Source organism: Carassius gibelio, chromosome A15 (genome assembly GCF_023724105.1).
Source record: "Carassius gibelio isolate Cgi1373 ecotype wild population from Czech Republic chromosome A15, carGib1.2-hapl.c, whole genome shotgun sequence".
In the NCBI taxonomy this organism is placed as follows: domain Eukaryota; kingdom Metazoa; phylum Chordata; class Actinopteri; order Cypriniformes; family Cyprinidae; genus Carassius; species Carassius gibelio.
The window spans coordinates 18,708,414-18,729,097 of record NC_068385.1 but is presented as its reverse complement, the minus strand read 5'-3'; the positions used below and the strand labels follow the sequence as shown (position 1 = coordinate 18,729,097).

The 20,684-nt window shown below is 36.7% G+C and overlaps 1 protein-coding gene across 1 annotated transcript in view; it reads left to right on the top strand.

Moving 5' to 3' along the window:
• LOC128028723 (serine/Arginine-related protein 53-like) overlaps positions 1-20,684 on the top strand; it is a 119,601-nt gene that overhangs the window by 23,146 nt on the left and 75,771 nt on the right. The gene's annotated exons all lie outside the window — the stretch shown is intronic.

Below are 20,684 nucleotides of genomic sequence, written 5' to 3'. Positions count from 1 at the left end.
GAATAATTAAAGTCTATTACAAGGAAATTGGCTGTTTATTCATACTTCTAAAGCACATATTAATGCCTGATTCTGCATGACCATATTTTGGTTATTTAATCCCACCCCATTCCTAAACTTAACTTCTACCTCACTAAATATAAAGAAGCAGGTGGATAATAGTGAGAATTGCTCCATAAGCCTGAAAAGGGCAGGACTATAAAGAGACATCTGAAAATAAACGTATTGCTGTTTTCCATCTTATTAGGACACAAATAATACAAATTCTTTTTTTTTTTTTCTTTTTTTTTTATATAGCTTGACTTGTATTTTTTATTTTAATGTTTGGTTCCCCCGGAGGTATAAACTGATTGAAAACCGAATGCTTGTTTGGTAATGTGTGCTACAACATTTTAGCTACATTTATAAAGCATTATATCCTCTCATAACTTACAGTAAACGTAAGTTTAATAATTATAATGTCTATTTATATATTATCCTACAGTAATATATTTGGTACACACATTTCTAGGGCCTATAAATGATCAACTTGATCAAGAGGCAGCGGATTATGTATTTGTACATTTTATGTAAAAAATTCATTTTCAATTTTTTTCATGTTAAAAAGTAAATGTCAAAAAAGACACAATTTGTCTCTCTCTCAATACTGAATTGCTTATATGAGCCATACACATCTGATTATAAAATAGAATACTAAACAAAAAACACACGCAAACTATATATGTTTTTTGGTACTTTTATACAAGTTTTTTTTTTGTTATCAATACATATACGAGGGATGAGTATTTTTCATTTAAATATATTTGAGCTCATAAAAACCAAATATTCTAATATTCATTGATTGAAATAATTAAAAAAAGTTACGTTTTTAAAATCAAACATTATTTTTGTCAGCATTTCTTGAACAAGCTTATCAGGCTATATTCACAACAAGCTTATACATTACATCTTGTGTGTGTGTGTGTGTGTGTGTTTTCCATTGAAATCATTTAAAAATGTGTGGAAAACACTATAAAGCATGTACATATACACTCAATTCGGCATATGCTTATTGTGTTTGCATCGTTTAATGTGTTCTTGCTGGACAAACAAAAACAAAACAAATTAAACCACATGACCGGGTGAAAGATGGATCCACATGCCGTGTGTCCGCCAAAGTGTATTAGCCAGCTGAAAAATCAGCATTGTAAAACTGCGAGACGTGAGTGCACAATCATACACCTCCATCTAGTGCATCTCTACACACAAACACAATGGGAAACATGGAAAAGTAGCGCATTGGAATGGAAAAGCAGGTTCAGGGGCAATGGTCCTGTATGGTAACGATAAAGCTGGAAAATATTTGTGAACTGGGGACAGCTTTCCCACACATGAACGTCCTGTCATCATTTACTCACCCTCACGATATCCAAACCTGAAAGACTGACTTTAAGACGCACAGCTTCTTTCTGCTTGATTGCTCAGGTGATCTGGTGAAACTACTGGATGTTTCATTTTCATTTAATTATACAAAAGTGTTTTTTTTTTTATATCTAACAAAGAGCTAGAGATGAATGAGTGTAGACTGTAAACACACAGTTGGATCCCCAGACACTGGGCTGCTGTTCTCCCTGTGTGTGTGTGTGTGTGTGTGTGTGTGTGTGTGTGTTGTGTATTTAGTTTCCCTGCAGATTATCTGTCCTGAGGGAGTCAATAGATGTAACTGTGGCTGGGATGACATTAACATAATGGAGGGACAAACTCAAATGAGCAAACACAGGGGCCGTTATCTTAAACACTTTAGACCCTTGGGAGCCGCTGTCTTAATCTGAGCTTCATTCTCCAGTAACATGTTCACTAACACTCTTCCCTGTACACCTTCACAACCGCCTCTACTTACGACCAGTGTCAAAGTTGGTTTATTGTCATTTCTCTTCCATGACATCTGGAGGACACAGTTTTTTGATTTTTTTTTGGATTTGAAACATTGATAGGATGGTGCAGAAGCAGTCTGTGTTCTGTATATGTAACACGCACTCATTTGAGCTCGTCGAAGACCAAAGCTGCTTCTCAACAGTTCTTCCTTTCTCAAACGCTTCTTTTTCATAGTCTTAGAGTTTTTAGGCAGGATGCAGTTGTTTAGACTTCACATTATACGTGTGCATCAATTAGAATGTTGTGAAAAGTTCATTTATTTCAATAATTCAACTCAAATTTTGAAACTCGTGTAGTAAATGAATTCAACGAACCCAGACTGAAGTAGTTTGTCTTTGGTTCTTTTAATTGTGATGATTTTGATTTCTCTACATTTACCATAAGCATCATTAAAAAAAAAAAAAAAAACATATTTGTTAGTATATGTAGACTTGTTACTAAGCATTTCTTGAGGATTCGGGTATTTTGAGATGTTTCTGGGCATTGATGGGGTGCTGTGCTTGACCTCGAGGCAACAGGGGCTTTCATATTCAACGCCCTTTCCAGAAAATGACCAGTAAATGACCAATTAGAGACGTGTGCTAGATCGGCATATTTGACCAGTGTGTCAACAGACGAACGCCATGCTTAGTTAGTTGGGGTATTATAGTAATTACCAAAGATCCATCATCATTTTAATCCTATCCTCAGTAATTTCTCCAGACTTGTTCCCGAACTGAGTGTTCACATACAGTGTATTTAGCTTTCATAAAAACAACCTGAAGTAATAGTAGCGCTGTGTGAATTGACATGTTCTGCAGAGTAACACATCCAGCCGGTTACTCCTTTAACTGTTGTTGAATCTCAAGTGTCTGAACTGGATCGTGGTCAATGATAAGACAGCAGAAATGAATATGGCACACACAAGTGGAAGCACTTCAGGAGTGTGGAAGTTGTCATGGGATTGGAAAGAAGAAAACTGTAGTGTTTACAGCTGTGACAACGAGTGCTTTTCAAAAGTATGTGAAATATTTAAAGGTCATGGCATGGAATCTTTAAAATATGTCCGAGAGTTTTACACACCGGTCTGTTATAGTGGCGACATTTCCACACCTCGAAACACAACGCTGTGATTGGTTGTTTGGCCAATAGAGCTGCCATAGATTTCAGTATAAGAGGCTATAATGCAAAATTGTTCATATTATTTTATTAACACCTCTTATGCATATCTCATTTGTGATTTTATTATAAATATTGAAAAAAAGGTCCTGAAAAATTGTCATCCTTGCCTCAAAAATATTGACAATATGGCAATGGCCAACTAGTTGTTCTTGCAGAGTGGAAACTGTATTTGGACTGGAGAGGACGTTTTGAGTTCTGAAAGTAGTTTTCTTGTTAAAATACCACATTTTCATACCACAGTTTGGATAATGTTAATTTTGGATATTTTGTTTGGTAGATATCAGGTTAATTAGTCAAAACCCCCCAAAATTGAATTCTCCGGTAGATTCTGTCTAGCTGTAATCAGACATACCTGTCTGTACTGTTCCAGTGATTGTGGAGATCTCGAGAACAGCTTGATGATTTCATGATGGATTAGAGTGTGATGAACTCTGCAGGACAGAACTGAACATTATTGCTTTGACAAATCAGAGTCCTCTGGTTATTAATGTCAGCCTACAGCAACAGTTACGACCTGGGAAGAGTTTGAAAAAAACAAAACTAAAAGAAAGCATAGAAATGTCCTGAAATTAAATCTGAGTTCATTTCTTTCTTTTTCTTTTCATTTAAAGATTGACAGTTTTACAGCAGATGAAGATGAATTAGTGTTGCTTGATTATGACAGAAATCATAAAATAGTTGATCGTTTACCTTGATAATGTTATCATGAGTATTGATGTTAATCAATAGAATTTACATTAAAATACTTTTGTGCATTGTAACCGCATGCCATCTTCTTGATGTAGATTACACATTAAAAATCGGAGAGCCATTTCAGAATTGGTTATTAATTATTGCTGCTCTTAGTTACTCGAAAAACAACTTTCATTCAAATAGTGAAGCAATTATTTACAGTAAATGAGCAAAGAATCAATTTGCTGTATGGAGATGGATGCAGATGATCATAAAGAGCTGATCAACGATGTGATGACCGCTGTATAAAGTTAAGCGAGATCAACATGACTAATGAGGATAATGATAACATGATTATGCTAATGTGGCATGTGTGTATGTGAACCACACATCCATCAATCACTTTTACAGTGATTTTACAGTCATCACTTTCATGAAAAGCTCTTCCCTGCTGCTTCAGGTTGGCTTTTCTCCTCAGATAGCCTCCCCTTTTTTGTTCCTTGGTATTTTTTTTTTTTTTTGCATGTTGTGGTTAGCAAACCTGCTGCATGCACTCTGACACACAGACATTTGAAGAGCTTCATGAGTGATTTGCATCCGCTCTGCAGATCGTGTGTGTGTGTGTGTGTGTGCATGGATCAAAGGGGACGCGCCTGGGGGCGAGGGGGGGTGCACTTACACACCCACGTGTGGTGTTGTATTCATGAAAGATTGATCAGACCTCTAGGATGACAGCAGGCTTCTCCACACCCAGCACAATGCGTTTCCATGCAAAATTAATTGAAAAAGACGAGACATTGGAAAGCAATCTTGTCGCCTTTTAAGGCAAAAGCACTTATTGAGTTTCCTGTGTGTGTGTGTGTGTGTGTGTACCTATTTAATCATATTTAGACTTGTTTGAGGATATTTTGTACCCAAATGTGAGCTTAATCTGACGCTACCTCTTTTGGTGATGTCTTTGAAAAAAAAAAAATGGTATAAAAATAAAATAAATGTTTTTGTTTTTTCTATCATTATTGTGAAAATGCAGAACGTTTTAGAAAATAACTTTGTAAATTTATGTATGTACATTTTTAATTAATTTACAGGGAAAAAACTACAAACATGCTAAAAAATTAAACAAAGAAAAAAGGAAAAGAACATACCCAGAAATCCCTTTGTGACGCATCACATGATATTAACTTTTATATACTTTTTATATACATTTTAAATAAGCTTTGTTTCTTTTTGGTATTAATGGTGTACATTAGCTTATTATTTTGTGTAATTTAGTTACTGATGAATTTCAGCTTTTATTGTCAATTGAACCTTTTTTTTACAGTATAGAAATACACTTTTGGTTAACATCAGCAGGATACCGTTCAGTGCTTATGAAAAATTAGTTTTTAGTCATTTCTTTAATATTTTAAGTACATCTGCAATGAATGATTACTTTGATAATTGATAAGTCAAACAATTATTATAACGATTAATCGACTGTTTCACTGATTAATAAGTAGGCTTAGATCGATTATTCAGGTTTTTAAATTAGTTAAAATATTGAGTCATACATAGTCTATATATTCATATACACATAGAGCTGCTTTATAACAGAAAGTCAAGTTATTAACGGAAAACGCCACAGTTTTTTCCGAAGCAGTCTACTGAATAAAATGTTATATAATAAGCGTGATGTGACTTTACTGCAGTGCTGATTGCAGAGATGGTGCAAACTTATCCACATCACTATGATCAGATGCTTTCTTAACTGCTGTTTTCTCACGCTGTCATTTTTCATCTAAACGTCGCTCTCAGCAGCATTTGGATGTTCAGTACAGACTTCTTTTTGTTCTTTTTCATTCTTCTCTTAGGGGTAAAAAGGCAATTGTGAGAAGTTACAACTACCTTTTTATTTTTTATTGTGTGTGTGTGTGTGTGTGTTCACTTCTCACTGATGTGTGTGTGCACTTGGATGGGGTAAATGTAGAGCACCAATTATGAGTATGTGTTACCATACTTGGCAAATGTCACGACTTTCACTTTTTTTTTTTTTTTTTATTCTGTGGCAGAGAAAGCATCCATGTGTATATATATAATACTGATTTAGAATGTTCCTAAAAAATCCCACAAATTTTGCATCTTAGTTTTGGTTGGTGCATTTACAAAATCTTGAAACTGTGTTTATTGCGTTTGATATGGGGATGGACATTAGCTGCCCCAGTTCTGTGTGTGTGTGTGTAAGCACTGCTCTGGCCACCGCTAATCACAGTGGAAACACCCCATGTGAGCGAAGGGAAGCTGGAACAATCCACTTACTGGCCTCTGTAATCTGGTTAAGCATTAGGAGCTGGTTAAAGAGCACACACATGCCTGGAGCCGCTGGGAGGACGGGTACACATCGTCAAAGCTTTCCAAGCTTTTAACATATTAAGCATTTTCTGATTATGTTCACAATTCTTGTTTTACTGCCTTGTGGGGGTTTATTAGTTTAGTTTAATCATAACCACAATCACAGTCACTCGCACACACAGAGATCCGGCCCTGGAGCCTGATGACGGCGCTTCTGCAAAACCAAATGAAATCCCACAATCCAATTAAAGTGATCTGCTCATGCTGAGCTGTGCAGTCGCCATCCACAACAAACTGGTATCTAATCAGTGGAGTGTCGCTCCAGCTCTCTTTTACGGCCGTTTCGCGGGGCCGTGTGCTTGCCGTGCTGCACCTGACGGGCCTGTAATGTGTTTGCCTCCGTGGCTGCGCTGTTTTATGATCCAGACAGACAGAGCGAGGACTGATTAGAACCGGAACAGCTGCTTATGAGATCCCCACATGACAGACCTCTTTCTGGATTTAGGAGCATTATGGAAATGTGCTTGTCAACACATCCACTTCCCCGTTTAGATCCAGCTGTGGGGTTTTCAATCACTGTCCTCTCTCATGCTGAACTGTTGCAAAAGACAGCAGGACAAGACTTCAGATCAGTGTTATTTTACCATCACATATCATTGCTATACTTTTATATTTAGTTGTTTTTGTCATTTTTATTCGTTTTTGTTGTTTGTCTAGATTTTTTTCCCCTTTTCACTTTTCAAATGTTTGGTGACATTTAGGTGCTCAAAAATAGAAAATGTTTGAAACGCACTGCTCCTTGAAGGCACTGACGGACCTCAACTGTGTGAACGCGGAAATCCGTTAACATGGGTGCGTAAAAAAATACGAAATGCATACACACTGCAGACGGATTATGTGTGAAACAGGCGTATGGTTGTTTGCACCTTGTGCAATGTGGAAATAGTTTACAGCTTTCTCAAGCACTTTGTGATGCAATTTGGAAACAGGAGATGAGCCCCTGGTCTAATGCACCATCTAGCTTGATAAACCCCTTCTCAGAGATTTGCTTTTAGTCATTATTTTATTTGGGTAGCACACATATTCTGATATATTCAGAAAAATCTATTTGTGGCTTTTGAAAATCGATATGGAATCAACCACATTTAGAAAAACGAATAGTTAAATTTTAATTATAATTTTTTTTTTTTTGCTAAGCCCTACAAGATATCAGCATCAGCCATCAAAAAAAAACAAAAAAAAAACATTTGTCTAACATTATTTTTGTAACAAAAAAACATCACATCGTCAAATGTTGTTCTGCTTTCTGGTGGCAGCGATGATGTCCGTTGAGTTTCTAAAGAGCATTGCTCATATCTGATCAAAACGCAGAGCCACAAGTCACAAACGCTTATTATTAATACCCACGATGATTATGCATCTGATAGATTTCATTTGGCTGAAGCTCTGCATGGATGTGTGTATTCCAGTATTATGACAAGCACTTCATCAATACACACTCTTAATGAGCCAGATCGGTCCAGAATCAGTGTATATCCCCAGCTGATAAAATAGGGGAAAATAGCAAATAGCTCTTTTCTTTGAACGTTATTATTTAGCAGTAACGTGACAATCATTCTCGTCTGTCAGATTTTCCTACGATAGCGTCTCATTTCGACTTTCCCTGCTCTTATTGTGTACTGTTTGATTGAGATATTGAGATATGTCTTTTATGTTATGGTTTTTATTGCCCTTGTGCTGTTTAATCATGCGTTCTGTAAACGCGGCTGGTTCTCTAGTGTTTTCCTGTGCTGTGAGTGTACGTTTCTCTACAGATAGACAGATTGTTGACATCACTCACTGTGTAAGAGCTTTGAAAGCGTACAAGTGTTTGAAAGCTGGTTAATTTGCGGCCGTACACCCGGGCAGGGAAGTGTGTGGGTGCCATGTTTACCATTCAGACCCAAATGAATCATGTTGATAAATTATGAACAAGAGATTGTTATGACTTCCACATCAGTCCGTTTGCTATGTTCACCAATCTGCCCAGTGTAGGCCTTTGAAAGGCTTATTAGAGCTGAAGGGAAAGAGCAGCCCACACTTTTAATATGATTGTGTGTTTTGGGTGTGTTTTCATGTTTTCACTCAGTGTGATTACAGTGTTTCCCGCAGGATTCTGTGAGACTGCCTCACGACCGTTTGGACTCCCAAAGTCCCCGCTGTCAAAAACAATATTTGAAGATAATTGAGACTTCTGCTATAACAAAGCTGCTCAATTTCAAACTTTTGGCATAATAATAATAATAATAATAATAATAATGATAATAATAATAATGATGATAATAATAATAATTGTAATTATTTTTAATCAATTTTATGGCCCTCTGGTTGAGAACCACTGCTTAATGTAGTACTCCTCATCGTCCCTCACAAGGAAAAGCAATATGGTGAACTTAAGAGTTCAGATCTCCATCAGTGACCAAATTTAAGTGAAAAAGAATTATGTTTACTTTTTTACTTTACAGTAGAAAAATTACAGTACTTGGCCATAAATTTGTTCAGTTGCAAGCATTAGACCCTCAAGCTTTTATTTTGCCTGAAAACTGAATGGGAGACATTTAATGTTGTTTCTTTACTTAATAGCTTATAATGCTTGTGTTTAACGTGAATATGTGAGCTCAACTTTGAAGAAATCAGTGTGAACTGTGGTGCTCTGAGACGCTGAAAACAATGGATCAACATAGTGATATGCTTCACTACGCTGAAACATGACAGCAAGCCATAGTGTAGTTTAGATTTTATTTAGATTGACAGATGCATTGCCAAATAAACAGTGCAATGTTAGAAAAAAAAATAAATGTAAAACATTTTTTTTAGAATTTCAAATCAGTGTAAAAATATAAAGGCTCATTATTTTATGCTCAGAAAAAAAAAATTATAAACAAATTCATTAAGAAATAAACAGAAAAAAATGGAATGTATGGAATAATAAAGTAACAAGCAAGCATAGAGTCAGAAGCCCATATTTTTCTCTGGCTCTTTGCATCTCCAGAGAAGCAGCTCTCAGCTTCCACATGTATTCACAGAGCAAACCCTCAAGAGCAGACGCCACATGGCAGCACGGTGCTTCAGGCCAGATTGGATTGTTTTCAGTCCTGAGGAAAGAGAGAATATGGGTCTTACTCTCCCTTCGAGCAAGAGACAGGGGAGAGATATTCATAAAGGTGGGCTCAGATATGAATAAGAATGGCAAGTCCAGCTCTGATACCCCACGGGTGGCCAGCGCTTGCGTCCGAACAAAGACTGCTTTGTGAGCACTTATCCTGTCTGTACGGTGCTGGGAGCTCATATGGATAATCGCTCTAATCTAGTTAAGGTTAAAAGAGGGCCATGACTGAGAGCTGGCCTAACACATACAAATCTGCGTGCAAATCCTGTTTTAGGCCCAAACAAGAAAGGTGTCATATTGATTATTCTAATAGAAGCTAGCATTGCTGTCAACCTCCAGACAGATGGAGAGAGAGACGGAACAGATCACTAGGTTAATGCATGATGTCTATTCATGCACTACATTAGTATAGTTACAGAAATAGAGCAGAGATTGAGTAATAGGGCTTCTCCCGGTCTTAATGCCATCTAAATGCCCTAGTGAATGGCTTAATGAGTGAAATGTCTCAATGTGGCAGAGAACATGCTCTAAACTACTAGATTGTATCACCAGCCGCATTGTTTTTCCTGAAGATTAGGTAGTTACTATAAGGGAAACGACCCATTTTTGCTTCCTAATTTGTGGTTAGAAGTGTCACAGTTCTCTCTACCAATTTTGGTTCCATAGCAAAATCTATTGGAACTATTCAATTATTATTTTAAATATCTTAAAACAGAACAGAATAACGAACAAATCAATTTAAGTTTAACGTTAATAATGATAAAAAATAAAAAATGCATTAAAATGGGATGTTTGTTTGTTTTTGGTGCCGTCTATTGCAATGCTTATTATTATGTTAATCATCGGAATTTTGGAATCAATCCTGGATTTAAATTTGGAATAGTTTTTCATGGACTGGTCAGTTCTGAGATTTTGGGCTATTTAAAGACTAGTTGAAAGAAAACATAAAAAATACTCCTTTGTGTATATTTTATTGCATTTGATCTATTTGCTAATTTAGATTTCAATGGCAGTACGTATCTTTAAAGACTGAGCCAAAAATCACCATTTCAATAGCATTACTCCAAACTTTATAGCTGCATTCCTTTCTATATTCTGACGATCTTTGCAGAGTGGTTTGTTCATACATCATTCACCCTGATTTTATACATTTTATTCATTAAAAAAAAAAAAAAAACACTGGGAATTTAGTAGGAGTCTCCCCATCTAAAGATTTTGGTAGTCGAATCTGAATTTTCGGATCTTCCCTATATTCGACCAATAGTCGAATCCTATTATATACTATATAATTACGTTAGCACACAGGGAAAATGTGCACTGGATGCCTCGCAGATACAAAAATAATGTTTTGATTAAAAGGTAGTTAAAACTAAACATCAGCGAAACCCTAAGAATTCACAGATTTTTTTACAATAGTGCTCTCATTATAACGTGTATATGACAGTAGTTATTAATGTTCTGCATTTTAGTTTTCGAACTGCACACGCGACAAGATAACCAATTAAGTATTTGATAGCAGGTTTTTATTAAAAGGGATTTCACTTATCATTTATCTCATATAGAATACGCTTCGTTATTTATACAACATTATGTAAATATTACGACTTATATGCTATCTGCAACAAAATGTCCCGAATCACGTGTAAGGTCTGTGTTTCTGTTCTCTCTGCCTTGACCTAGTTTTCCTGTGTTGCTTGATTTATTTCATTAGTTTCCTCCTATGTTCAGTAATTATCTTATTAGTCCATCGTTTGGTTTAGTATTTATAGCCCTGCCTTTCCTCAGTTTGTTTGTCCTGTCATCGTGCAAAGAGGTTTTTTTTCTCCCTTTTGGATTTATTAAAAACTCTGTTTGATATCTGCCTCCTTCATACTCCTTTGAGCTCCTTTCCCCTGACAACCCATGACAGAAGACAAGACCAACAAGAAAGATGGACTGGGCTGAGGACATTCTTCTGAACATTTAGCAGGATCAGGGGTGTCAAACTGGATGGCCGGTACCCTGCAAAGTTTCATTCCAACTTCTGCTTCAACACACATACCATGTGGTTTTCAAATAAGCATGAAAAACTAGATTAGTTGGATCAAGTGTGTTTAATTAGGGTTGACTCTAAACTCTGCAGGGCTCTGGCCCCTTCAGGAATTGAGTTTGACACCCCTGAGCAGAAGGGAAGGCCTTTGGAGCGATATGTGGAGGAGTTCATGAATGTCTTCTGGTGAGCTAGAGTGATCATATCCTTAATGCATGCTTCGGGATGGGACTGGACAATGATAATTTCTTCAGATTCTTGTCTCCAAAACGATTGTTATAGACCCGTAGCAGACTTTATTAATCTCATTCTCGATTTAAATTGCTCTGGTTTCTTTGTTGTAGTAAATGATAACCGTTCAGTCCCTATCCAGAGTCATGTTGGCACCCCAGCTCACCATAAACAGCACATATCACTCAAATGAACCCGCTCCCTCCTTTCCTTCCACACTTCCCAGAGTCGTCCAAAGCTCCCTCCTAGTCCTCAGCCAAGGATTGCCGGAGGAGAAAAAGGCTTAGCACTCATAGACATGGTTCTACCCCCATAATTCTCGGCTCCTATATCCTTACCCCAGAATCTGCTCCAGAAAGCTCTCCTTTGTCTCCGCTGGTCCTGTCCAGCTCTCTATCGTCTCCCGAGTCTCCTTCATCTCCACGGTCCTGTCTACCCCTCCATCATCTCCTGAGTCTTCTTTGCCTCTGCTGTTCCTGTCCAGCCCTCCTTCATCTCCTGAGCAAGCCCTGCTCCTCAAGGGTCTCCTCCAATGCCCACTTCTCTAGAGCACTCATGAAGTGCCTGTTCATCCAGAGCATCCTCCATAATTCCTAATTTTTGGGAGGGGCCAAATGCCTGTGGCCGTGGTGGCTGAGCCAGCTAAGAACACAGAGGATCTACCATAGCCTCCCGAGTCCCCTGCTCCACCATGGCTCCCTGATCTCCCTGATCCGCCCGGGAGGCCCTCCTTGTCACCAACTAGTTCCTGCCCTGTTAGATATATACAATGCAATGTATATTTGGGAGAAAAACAGTATTTCTGTGTGAAATTGGACATTTGAGCACCCCCATATAGCCAAAATGGAATGATCATAACACCAGCGAATATTCAGTATAACAGTCCCCTTGTAATTATTATTATTATAATTAGTCCCATTATAATGATATTGAGTTTAAACAAAGCATCCAGTTTTTTGTGAGTGGATTCTGACTGACCAAAGCACCTTTGATTGGCCGTTGCATTCATTCACTTAATTCTGCTGCAGTTCTCAGAGCTTCAAACCAGCTTGTTAAATAGACATCTTTGATGAGCTTGGGAAAGCTGCTTCCTAACAGCTGCTACTGCAGAAAGACAGGTATCATTATGTTTTTCACATTTTATTTTCATCTTGGTGTACTGGTATTGATTCTTTGATCGCACTAGTTATTAGCAGTAATTCATACTTCACTTTGTGCCTAAAACGCTTCTTACCCATGTCAAATAACACAATCTGTACTGCAGACACACTGAAGGATATATAATATAATTGGGTGAAGATGTGAAGAGAGAAGTGGATGGTTTTTCTTTTTCTGAAAGTTCAGTTCTTCCGTTTAGTCCTAAGTCTTTATTTTATTTAAATTGAGGCTTTGAAATTAAAGGTGTTTTCCTTCAAAACGTTCTGAGGCACAGTGAAAGCACCGTTTTCAAATCCCAGTAGGTATTTAATATTCTCCCGATTATATTTCTTACTGAAAATGTGGAAATCGGTTCTCTTCATTGAGAATAAATAAATCAATCAATTAGAAAAGTTTAGTTTAAAAAGTGTAGTTCATTTAGCTGATTTCCAGCCAGGTTTGTCAGATTGGTTGAAGGGTTTCCCACATACACATATGACATAAGTGGCTTTACTCTAATTTTGGTTTTGACTTCCTCCCCTTATTGGCCTAATGTGTGCTGAGTGACATGTAAAATGCATGCGTGCAATGTCTGAGGTGAAAGGAAATTATTTTATCCACTTTTCCCCCCATTAAGTCCCATTAGTCCCATTAAAATGGCTGAATTTAGACTAGTCGAGTGGTATTGCCAATGTTGACCAGCAGCAGCAGTTTCTCTCACACATCCCTACATGCATCAGGCTTCTGTATTCAAACATGTTGCTTCCAGTCTGTTTTGTCTGCATCATTTGTTGTGCCAAAATTAACGGTGTCCAAATAAACCACAAATTAACATTTAGAGGGAAAGGTTTTCACCCAATAATGAAATAAATGTTAATGTGTTCCTAGACTTAAAATATAGTGCACAGTTTTAAAAGACCACATGCATGAGGTCTAGGTTTTTTTTTTTTTCATGCTCAGTTCCCACTCAGAGAATTCTTCAAAAACATTTACAAAGCATGAAGAAACCCAGCCCAAATATCTCTGCGAGTGAGTACAGACCAAGTCCATTTTATTTAAATTATCCACAAAAAATAACGTTTTAAATAATCATGTATATCAGTTCATAAAACATTTAAGCTCATTCTTTTTAAAAGTAAACTCAAATTTCCCTTTGTATCCACTGAAACCAGAGAAGGCCCTGAACAAGCCGTAACAGGTTTTCTTTGCACTATCATGACAGGATCCAGACTGTTAGGATAGTTCATTATTTAATATGTTAGAAGAACAGTTTAGCACTTTCATGTAGGTTTTGGTAAGTTCTTTTAACATCTGTATTAATAATATAACAGGCTCCATGATGCAAGGAAAAGCAACTTAAGTAGAAGCCTGTGGGCAGAATATAGAGTTAACAACAGTGGCCCACATTTCTGATCATAACACTGAAATAAATCACTGGTGTATTAGCCTAGTTTTTACTGTGCAAAAATTATTTTTATTCATTTATTCATGAAGTTCTTTCTAAATGACCCATGATTACTTAAAAAGACCATACTAAAAACATCTAACCTGAATCATACCCATGGTTACATACTCGAACGCCAAATAAATGTCTTAAGTCTGCTCTTGAATTTAATATTCTGTGTCAAACTATTCCACAGTCTTTGAGCCACCATGGAAAAGGAAACATAGTGGACATAATCTAAGGGAATGCTATCCATTATTATAAAAAGTCAGTAAGACTTGCTTCTTCAGTTAAAATGTGTGCTATCAATGTGTTGTTTTTTTGGAATGGAAACTAAAATTTCTAACCCAGGCTCATTAAAAATGTGTGCTTGTGGCGACATTTCTGCAACACCGATGTTACGAACCTTATTGCACACTGCACAAAACTTGATCGTGTTAACGAAAGTAAAAGTGAGAACTGCAACGCCGCTACCGAGCAAACCTACTGCATTAGAAAACACATACATGTGAAACTGTGCATGACACAAACATTCAAAGGGATCAGTTTTCAAAGCATAACACAATTATTTTGAAGTCATAACGTACTGTAATATTGTGCAAAATTTAGGTTTTTTTTTTAATGGAAACTTTGTCCCTGTAAGTCATAATTTGTCTGAAAAGGAATGAAAGTTGCCTGAGTTTTACTGCCTCTAGTGTTGATTTCAACTGCAGTTATTCATAGGTTTAGGCAGTTTTATTTTTATTTTTTCATGTTTTTTGGTATTGGCACGTATTTCCAATGATTAAGTTATTGAATTATTTTTTGTCATTTGTTTGTAATGGCACAAGAGTGTATAAATAATGTCATTTTTCATTTTTAGCTAAATAGTTCTTTTAAATAGAAAACAATAACATTATATACAGTCCCAATAACTTACCTCATCTTGTCTTTAAAAAAAAAAAAAAAAAAAAAAAAAAAGAAAAGCTCCAAGAAGAAGAAATGAATGCTTCAGTCCGTGGGGCCCAGTGTTGTTTAAGCCAATGCTCTTCAGAATCTCTTCTTTTGTGTTGGTAGGTTTACAATGACATTAAGATGAGTAAATGATAATCTGAGTCCTTCAAACACTCGTCTGACACATGAACCCTTGTCTGGTCCAAAACCTGTCCAGGAAAGAGCAGCTCTGACCACACAGGAGAAGCAGAAGAAAGCGCTAGTCTTGTGTTGCCATCTAACCCTCAAGCCTTTCTTTCTTTCTTTCTCTCCTTTGTCTCTTGTGATGGACCAGCGGAGAGTTGTCCTGGTCTGTAATGGACTTCGTATCTCTGCTGTGCTGGGATTATGCTAAGAGCCCAGGTCTGTTATTTCTAAAGCGCTCTCTGTGTTTCTAGCTCTCTTTTTAGAGATTGAGCTCAGAAAGAAGGGAGGTTTTGATCTGATTAAAGACTCACTGGCCAGCCTTTGCCTATTATCAACCTACTTGTGCTGAAATGTGATGGGGACAGCCTTTACCAGCACACCGCGTGTGTGTGTGTGTGTGTGTGTGTCTGAATAGTTTAACAGAAACATCAGAAGGGCTAGCAGTGCTATACACTCAGGAACACAATTTCAATTTCAATCCAGTGCCGCCGCTAAAGTACGTGATATGGAGATGACAATCAACCTTCTTGTCCTCCGTTTTATTGCACAGCCGAGTCTATCAGTCTGCCACGGTCTCATCGGCTCTCCTGTCATTTCCCTGCCACACAGGAAGAGACATTGATGAGTGGATCATGTGGATGAAGGATGCATCTCTCCATTATCATCATCATCATCATCTCCTTTATTAAACCCACCATGATTTTTTAATCAGGCATCGAACAACATATGAGCAGCTGACAAGGCATCATGTGACTGGTCTTCTTTTTTTATATTGCTAACAGTCTCTACTCTGATTAATTGGAGACAACTTTAAGTGGTATTTATTTATTTTTATTATTATAGTCCTTAAGAAATGTTTATGAACATTTTTGTTGATTAAACAGTCTAAAAATGCATCAACATGTTCAAAAACGCATTTTTACCTCCTCTTTATCTCAATGAAATGTGTCCACAAATCCATATTGGGGGGTGATAATATAATATAAAATAAAATCTGCCTTCCATGGACTGCCTTGATTGAAATGCCCCTGCAGATACAAGATTGTGCCCTACGCAGGACACTGCTTTGACTTGTGTTTAGAAACCTGTGTGTCCCTGCGAGGGTTAAAGTGGGCCAGAGCTGAAGCCCTTCCTGTTAAAGCTGCACAATAATACATCTGAGGAGCGCTTCTGCATTTCAACTCTTTCATTCTCTGCCCTTGACTAAAGAAATTAAGATCTACTCATCTAGGCCATGTCAAGTAGTCTGATCAAACAACAGAGAGAGAGAGAGGAATTTCAGAAAGAAAGAAATAAAAAGCATAATGGATTTATTTGAAATTTGACCACAAATGCGTGTTGATTTGCTGCTTTAATTAATTCTGTCATACCTGTAGACAAGATGCTAGACGGAGAGAGATGGAAAACGGGAGCTTTCAAAAGAGAAGGATAATTACACATGGAGATGATGATAGCGGGAATGAACACACACACACACACACACACACACACATCAGTCAGAGCCTCTTGTATTTGACAGATTGGTCAGACGTTTCCTATTTGGCACTATTGACCTGTAAGCAAATGGCTGGCATTGCATTGAGCTCTGTTAACACGTTGACTTGTTTGTCCTCTTTTACTTAATTAAGTTGAGATAAATAATGACCGCTTTACGGGAAGCCATGGAGCGGGAACATTTTTTCTTCCCGTCCTCCATGCTGACTCCTCATTCATTGACCGATTTCTTCTTTATTACGTAGCTCTCTTTGTTTTTGAGGTGGTCAGCTTTCAGTTTTGCAGGTGAAGTTTGAACTGCAGGTCCTGTTTAGATTCTGTATCAGTTTGAATTTGGATAGTTTGGAAGAGCTTTCATTTACTCACCTTTGTGTCATTATAAACCTATATTCTCTCTCTTTTTTTCTTTTTTTTTTTCTCGTTGAACACAGAAGGGTAAGTTTATTCGAATATTCACATTTTGGTGTCTATTTGACTCGGCCTAGGATTCTGAAGAAAAAGTCAACATTTTAAAGTATAAAAAATATACTAAATTCCAGAATAAAATACAGTAAAACTGCACATTTTAGAGAGGTCTTTTACTGTGGCCAGTAGGGTGCATGAGATGCGATGACAATATGAGTTTCATTGCATTATAATTTTCTTATTAATCTATCCAGTTGAAACCACTAGATGCAGCGCTGCTGCGAAGTTTTTTTCAAAATATTGCGGAAAAAGAGAACAACAATGTGGAGAAGATCTTGTTTACAACAAATCTGAAAAAAAAGCCATTCACACAGAACGCATATTTTGCACATTTTCTAGAGGGAAGATATTTTAAAAACATATCTTGAGAATTTATGGTGGGTTTTTCCCCATCCCACTGCCGCCCGTGTTTTTAAATAAAAAATGTACTCTTATGTGATTGGCTTTCCGCACTTTGTATTAAACTATGCATGATGCTGTTTTGTTTATAGTTGTTTAAGCAACTTAATTATAATTAGTTTATAAACATTATATTAAATATTATTCACTTAACAATCATGTATTCTAATGCTTTTATTAAACCTGCATCAGTAATATTTTTATTAATGTTCCCTGTTGTGGCATTAGGAGAGAAGCAAAGGCTTTTCTTCACCCTAACTGAAAATATGTGTTTTAAATTCAAATATAATTAGAATTTTGACAGTATATAAGTAAAAAAAAATAATGTAGTTTTTCAGCCATTTTGACAGCCCTAGTGGCCAGCATGAGGCATACCTGTGCAATAATCATGCTTTCTAATCAGCATCTTGATATATCACACCTGTGAGGTGGATGGATTATCTCGGCGAAGGAGAAGTGCTCACTAACAAAGATTTAGACAGATCTGTGAACAATATTTGAGAGAATATGGGCCTTCTGTGTACATAGAAAAAGTCTTAGATCTTTGAGTTCAGCTCATGACAAATGGTGCCAAAAACAAAAGTGTTGAGTTTTTAATTCTGTTCAGTGTAAGTGCACTTTTGAACTGTTGGTGGCACTAGTGTTTGAGTTAAGAGACTACAAACTTACTACACTCTTAAAAAATAAAGGTGCTTCACGAAAATTTTTGTCTAAATTGTTCCATTAAGAACCTTTAACATCTGAAGAACCTTTGTTTCCCAAAAAGTTCTTTGTTGGCGAAAGAAGGTTAAGATTACAGAAAGCTTAGAAGGAGATGGTTCTTTAAAGAACCTTTGACTTGAAAGTATATTCTTTGTTGAACCAAAAATGGAAACCAAAATTTATTTTTATCATTTATTTTTAAGTGTGTGTGGTTAATGTTGAGACTGTCCTCTATCTTTGTGCCAAATTTCCCAAATGTAAAAATTCAAACTTTCCCTCAAACTAAAATATAGTTTTAGATATAACCTGAAAATAATAATAATAATAATAATAGGATTGCTGATGGACAGAAAAGGTGGCCGCTAGTTATGGAAGCTCAACTATGGAGACAGTTCAGATTCTGCTGAACAAGCAGCTCTAAAAGACAGTCATGTCATTATTTAGCTGAAGTTAGTTCAGATCAGTGAAAGTGTGAAGCTATTCGATCAGCTATAGGCAGCTCTACGAAAGACAGCAATGATATTCAGCTCGAGTCGGTTCAATGATGATTCAGTTCAGTTTAATAACAGTGTCCGTGTTTCAGGACACGATTCAGCTGTAAAGCAGCACTACACAAAACAACAGTGCCATCATCCAGCTTAATTCAGTTCAAGTGTTTGTTCTCCTCCGATGGTGTCAGTCAGTGCAGTCAAATTCAACAAATGATTGCACTTGACATGTCTGACACAGCAGTGATGTTCTTGAGCAGTGTTTTGGCTGGAGTTGGTTTACGCTGAATGAGGTCATTATGAGATGATCCATAGGATTCGTAGCTCAAGGTCAACACTGATCTCATTTCATCTTCCTCTACTGTCCATTAAAACTATATAAAATGCTTCACGACATGCATCTCTCTCGCACAAATTGTAAAACAAATTGTAAAACAGCCAAACAACCCCTGACACATTTTCAATATTATAACATTAATCTGAGTTTGATTGATAATGTAATATTGGGCTGAGGCAAAACATCAATCATAGCAAGTATATTAATTATTTAATATTGCACTGTAATTCAAGAATCCATGCGAGCATGTTCAGGGAGGAACGAGAGGGATGGATCTGTGCTCCCTGCAGACCTGCAGGAAATGGACAGATTTAAAAAAAAACAAAGATGAAGCTAAAAAAATGAAAAGGTGAAGATGTACCAATTCAATAAAAATGTATATTCATTTGCTGATAATGTCTAGCTGGGTCTGCGCTCAGCAGTGCTGGGATTTAGTTTGAAGCTTCTTATTGAATTAGATGATTTTTGTTTGTTTTTAGCACAGTCGAGCCAAAGAGAGACCGATACAATAAGAAGAATAAAGTAATTTAGCCATAGACTGGGGAAGTCGCTAAATGATGGAGGGAGGGGGCAAATATAATAAGCACTTGTGAAATTGAAGAAGTGATTATAAAAAGAAAACAGAATTAGTGTGATGAGGGGAAAGGAAATAGAAGAGAGTTATTCTTCATTAAAGGATTACCACCGTAGTTTATTTTGGGCCAGTGCTCTAACCCCATACTGCCCCGTTTAGGTTTTACATTCAAATTAGGGATGTTCATTTTGGTTATTTTTCTTAACTGACAACCGACGCTCGTTAAGTGATTATTAACCGTTAACCGACAAGATTATTTTAAATTAGAATTGAATTAAATCAGAAAGGATAAGTGTCTGTGACCTGTTAAAAATACGAACATTTGTTTCCCAGGGATTACTTTATTTTCCGGACTATAAGTCGCACTTTTTTCATAGTTTGGTGGGTCCTGCAACTTATAATCAGGTGCTACTTATTTATCAAAATTAACTTGACCAAGAAAAAAATGAACTAAGAGAAAACATTACCGTCTCCAGCCGCCAGAGGGCGCTCTATGCTGCTCAGTGCTACTGTAGTCTACACTGAAGACTACAGGTTCTAAATAAATGCGTCTTATAGTGCTGTGCGACTTATATATGTTTCTATCCTCATCATGACGTATTTCTTGGACTGATGCGACTTATACTCAGGTGCGACTTATAGTCCGAAAAATACGGTAATTTTACATTTGCTAAAAGCAGCAGACAACAGACCATGAGGATTCACATGCATCACACACCTGCAGTGAGTCTGAGAGAAGAGAAAAACATAAAGCTGTGTGTGTGTGTTTTTTTTTTTATATATTTATATATATATATATATATATATATATATATATATATATATATATATATATATATATATATATATATATATGTGTATATATGTGTATATATATATATATATGTGTATATATATATATATATATATATATATATATATATATATATATATGTATGTGTGTGTGTGATTATCTCTCTCTCTCGCTCTCTCTCTCTCTCTCTCTCTCTCTCTCTCTCTCTCTCTCTCTCTCTCTCTCTCTCTCTATATATATATATATATA